This window comes from Hordeum vulgare, chromosome 1H (genome assembly GCF_904849725.1).
Source record: "Hordeum vulgare subsp. vulgare chromosome 1H, MorexV3_pseudomolecules_assembly, whole genome shotgun sequence".
Classification (NCBI taxonomy): domain Eukaryota; kingdom Viridiplantae; phylum Streptophyta; class Magnoliopsida; order Poales; family Poaceae; genus Hordeum; species Hordeum vulgare.
The window spans coordinates 9,861,299-9,866,921 of record NC_058518.1 but is presented as its reverse complement, the minus strand read 5'-3'; the positions used below and the strand labels follow the sequence as shown (position 1 = coordinate 9,866,921).

Genomic DNA, 5,623 nt, shown 5'->3' with positions numbered 1-5,623 from the left:
ACTTTATGTACATAATAATTTGGGTTGCCGGTATCCCTTTTATCTTTAATCTCAATCATTTTATTTAAAATTTACGGTGTATCCATTTTAAGCACACGTCGACGAACCTAAAGGTGTGTTTACCTTCTATTTTAGTAATATACGAGAAGGGCTTGACACGCTTTTCCGTGCCGTTGGTATTGTTGGATTTCTAAAATAAATGATCGCTCTGTTTTAAGACATAGATGTATTACTTTTTTGAAAAGTTAATCTTTTAAGTTTAATCAAATTTGTAGAAAAATATATCAAAATTCATAACACTCCATTTGGATGTAGACAATCGAAGGCTTGGCATTGAATTGGCTCCATTGCCAATATCCAACACATTGATATTGATATTCAATATCAGTTCTAGTGTTTGGATGTGCATATGTTTGGCGCATGGAATCTGAAGGAAGCACCAATTCCAATTTTTGATTGGATGTACAAAGTGTGTAATTTCTCACTTTCTTAACATTCACAATTCCTCGTCGTCTATACAGCAAATGCAAACGTACGAAGAGGTAAGCCAATTCAGCCAAATGCGATTGGTGAGGGCTCTGAATTTACGAAGGGGTCACACCCGTGGTTGGGCTGGCCGCTCGATATTCGTCCCGAATTCCTCACGTGAATGTCTACGCCATCCAAACACCGGCATTTGGGGCAACCAATGCCAATGCCAAATTCTAGGTCCGAATGTCAACATCCAAATGGGGCATAATATCAAATCAGTATTTTAGATTCATTGGGAAATGAATTTCCATACTTTTTTGTTTAATATTGGGATGTCTGTGTTTTTGCTCTGAATTTAAGAGAATTAAGACACATAGTGAATTAAAAGAATTGAATGAGAGCGGTTGAGAAATTGTTGACGAGGTCAAAATCAGATAACATATCAATTAATTCTAGGCCTTTAAAATTAGGAATCATAGTACATATTGTATAGTATATAAAAGATGAATGTGAGGTCCCTTCGGGACATCCGATAAAAGATGAATGAGAGAGTTTTGAGAAGTTACTGACCCGATCAAAATCGGATGACCCAATTTTAATTGAATATCTTAATTGACACGCTGCCGATCGCGCCAACGAGGAAGGAACCGTGCGGTCGCATAAGCCCGACACGATGTACGAGCACAACCGGCGGCACGACGGACAGCGGCACATCTCTCTGCCCGGCGGCTCAAACGGTGTTATCCATAGCCCTACTAAACCTAGCGGTGGCGGCCGCCGCGCACCACTTTGTTGGCCTGACGCCATTGATGGAACAGAGGAAGAGAGGAGATGAACTGAACTGAAACAGATGGGAGTACTTAAGGACAAAACTTGGCGCAATATTTTCAAAAGGTTGGCGCCATGTTTGGAAACTAAGAAGGAATTAGCGCCTTGCCTTTTAGTTTCGCTCAGATTTGAAAGATGAGCGGCATGTTTTGGAGGGAGAGCCATATCTGTTGAGCGCGCATGCATGCATAACCAAAATTTTGGAGGAAGGAGGAATTAACGTTGTAGCCTGGACGTCCGTTCACTTGCTATAATTAATACCAATTAACACTGATTGGAGAAAAGGAGCAGATCACGTAGCCAATGGATAGCCACCTTGGCCACGCTGCGTTTTATAAAAGGCCTAACACACCGGAACGGGGGAGTATATAAAGGATACATAGTGTATAACTTATTATTAAGTACTTGCACTTACATTTCAAAAATACACACCTGACAAAGCATACGCATCATTATACACGTGGAACCACACACATATATATAGTAACAATATCGTATCATCTGTAGATACGGTGCCAAAGTAATTTGGCATAGATGGTACTGGTGGCATCATCGTCCACACATCCATGTATCGTGCATCTTATTTTAATAGCACATTACGTTGCGCGCATACCATGATATAATACTAACTACATGACGGGATAAGCACCGTACATGGCCATGCCACACAGCCCGCGGGGCCCGTCGGCTCCCCTACGCATGAAGAAGAAGCCCTTCTGGCCCCACGTCTGGCCCCACGAGTTCTTGGCGATCCAGTACTCTTCTCCGGCGCCGGTGACCCCGTAGCCGACCACCGTCACCACGTGGTTCTGGCTGGTGGTGCACGGCCCCTTGTACACGCCGGATTTGTAGTTCTGCAGCACGGAGCCGCTCCCGTCGATCTGGACGGTCACCGGCGTCCTGAGCACGGCCAGCGCCAGCGCGTTCTCGTTGCTCCCCGGCTGCACGTCCTGGACGCCGGTGATCTTGCCGATGCGTCGGGCGGCGTCGTGCACCTCGCATCTGCCTCGCTTGGCCAAGTAGGGGTACTCGGCCTCCGTGAGGAGGCCACCTTTTGATTTGATCCACTGGAGTGCGCTCTTGGGCCACCCGTAGCCGCACGGCGAGCTGAACACACCCGTGCTGCAGTCCACCAGCTCCTGCACCGACAGGTCCACCAGCTCCCCGCCATTTATCTTGTTCAAGCTCTCCACCGTCGCCGCCGCAGCAAACGCCCAGCAGCATCCTCAAGTAACATTGTGCAACAAGCAAGCTTATTGTGTCAGTACAGTACAAGTTGGTTTGTGTCAGCAACAACGTCTACATACGCATTCATGTACAATTGTTTTGCGTATAAATCGCATACCGCATGCCCCTTGTTGCTTTGCAGGCGTGACAGCGCCATGCTCCCTCCAGTCGAACTGCCGAGAGGGTCGGAGGTGGTCATCGTCAAATTACCGCCCCCCTCGACAGTGTACTTGGATGATACCACCCCTTCGACGACATCTCCGGCCAAAGTAGTGATGAGACCACCACCAGCACCGGCTCCACCGACATACCGTGTCATGAACTCCTCGTTGGTAAGGTCGGTGAACTCGTTCTCACCGAGCTCATAACCCAGCCTCTCGGCGTCCCTGTTGGAGGCGTCGATGAGGTCCACGTTGCGACGGTACGCCTCAAACCGCCGCAGCTTCTCGGCGGCACTCGGATACGTCCGGCCATGCCACGACATCCATCGGTGGAACCTACCCAGCATCAGCAGGTCATGGTGGTCTCCATCGACGGACGTAGAACGGGAGGAAGGTAATGTGGTGCTGGACAGAGCGACTAGGAGGACGAGGAGAGGCAACGAGCGGAAGAGGGGAGCCTTGCCCATGTGTTGATGCAAGAACACTTGATTTTGATGATGGTGGCGAGGGTCCTCTGCTCCGTGGGCCGTTTATATAGTGGTGGATACTAAGCTGCCAATTATTTGCTCGACATGCTCACATGCATGATGGGGACTTAGGAACTACACCTCTGCAAATCTTGCTACTATTAGGCATCGGTGTCAATGTGTGGTTTTGCTCACATGCGATGCTCGTACGTGGCATGGCTATATAATTTTTATTTATCCGGCTACATCCACGGCTACCGATAACGTTCTTAATTTGTTTACACGCATACAAATGGACAAAAAATTAGGAGGCCGTGCCGTTAGCATATGATCATTGCTCTCCATGGCCCATGACATGCTCGTACATGTCATGGCTATGTGATTTTTATGTGTTTCCATCTACGGCCGCCCATAACTTTCTAAATTTGTTTATACATATACATATCTAGGAAACGGTCAGCGGCCGTAGCAGTTTGATTTCTTTCCCAAAGTTTAAAAACAGATGAAATCTTGCACAAGACTGACAACAGATTGACGATTCTCTGAATGGTTTGCGTTCTAAAGAATTCTCAATTGTAGTATGAGAATTAGCACACATGTTTTTTTCTTTATTTTATTTCCCTCGTGGAACAGGCCCGTGGAGCCACTGACTCATCCATCTGAAACAAACTGTGTATCGCACCGATTAAGATCCTTCAATCCGAGTTAATTGGCGCAGCCTCCATACAACATTGTATAGAGGTTGCATCAATTAATTTAGATCGAAGGAAGTTTTGACCTATTGTTGTCATTTTTGTAGGTTATTACTCACTGATTTTGTGTCTTGGTGCGATACGAATGTTTCGGAAACCCCGGGGTCTGGTTACGTGAAACACGTCAAAATACGCAGTTTTGGCCTATTCTGTCGAGTTTTCTAATCTATTACTCACTGATTTTGGTTCCCACTGCAATCCGAACATTTTGGGAACCCCGGGGTCCTGTTACGGGGAACTTGTCAAAACTCGCAGTTTTGGTCTATTTTGGCCAGTTTTGTATGCTATTACTCACTGATTTTGGATCCTGCTGTGATCCGAAAGTTTCGGGAACTCCGGGGTCCGATTACGTGGAACTCATGAAAACTCGTAGTTTTGGCCTATTCTCGCCGGTTTTGTATGCTATTACTCACTGATTTTGTGTCCCGTTGTGATCCGAACGTTTCGGGAACCCCGAGGTCCTGTTACGGGGAACTCGTCAAAACTCGCTGTTTTTGGGTCCCGCTGCGTACGAATGTTTCGGGAACCCCGGGGTCTGGTTACGTGGAATACGTCAAAACACGCAGTTTTGGCCTATTCTGCCCAGTTTTGTAAACTATTACTCATTGATTTTGGTTCCCGCTGCGATCCGAACATTTTGGAAACCCCGGGGTCTTGTTACGGGGAACTCGTCAAAAGTCGCAGTTTTGGTCTATTCTGACCAGTTTTGTATGCTATTACTTACTGATTTTGGGTACCCCTCCGATCCGAACATTTCGGGAACCCAGGGTCCTGTTACGTGGAACTCGTCAAAACTCACAATTTTGGCCTATTCCGGCCATTTTTGTATGCTATTTTGGTTCCCGATGCTATCCGAACGTTTCCGGAACACTAGGGTCCGGTTAAGGGGAAATCATGAAAACTCGCAGTTTTCGCCAATTCCGGCCAGTTTTGTATCACTAGTGGGGACGGGGCCTTTAGCCCCGGCCCGTAAGGGGCTTTAGTCCCGGTTCACCAACCGGGACTAAAGGGGCGGGACTAAAGGCCTAACATTTAGTCCCGGCCCTGTTACGAGCCAGGTCTAAAGGTGCTCCACGTGGGCGCCTCGTAGCGCCCCACGGGGAGGACCTTTAGTCCCGGTTCGTTACACGGGCCGGGACTAAAGATTTTCAGATTTTGCTGGTTTTTGGGTTTTTTTTTGAATGAAATTATTTTTGGGTTTTAGGGTTTTAGGGTTTAGGTGTTTGGGAGATTAACGTGATGCCTCGTTTGGTGCTCGAGAATTAGTTTTCATATAATTTAAATAGAAATAATTATGCATATATATATAAGATTAACTTATCTTACAAGCGAGCATATATATACAATTATATGCAGATCTGAATTATCGGGACTAGAGCCCGTCTATTCGATTACATGGACGAACATCAGTAATGGCCCCTATTTACACTAAATCGTCCTTTGTCATCTATAGCTTCCGTCCTCAGAAATCCCGCAAGCTCCTTTGCAACAGCAATCGCGCGTTGCTCTGGTAGGACCTTCGTGGCCGTGTGCTATATATATGAAGAGGAGATGAATATGAATATCAATCATGATAACAAAGAATGACTGGTAAAAATAGATGTGTGAATGTTCATTGCTTACGTCGAATCTGTGATCCTTGAGCTCAGAGGTAAACGTGCGAATGGTCTCGCAAACATAGTATCCGCATAGATGCGTTCCCCGTGGCTGCTGGTCG

The 5,623-nt window shown here is 46.6% G+C and overlaps 1 pseudogene across 1 annotated transcript; it reads right to left on the bottom strand.

Moving 5' to 3' along the window:
- Nucleotides 1-1,668: 1,668 nt before the first annotated feature.
- LOC123404379 lies at nt 1,669-3,211 on the bottom strand (annotated as a pseudogene). Its single transcript, XR_006611765.1, has 2 exons — nt 2,645-3,211; nt 1,669-2,524 (listed from the first exon to the last, which is right to left on the bottom strand). The product of XR_006611765.1 is annotated as an ervatamin-B-like (transcript).
- Nucleotides 3,212-5,623: the final 2,412 nt, after the last annotated feature.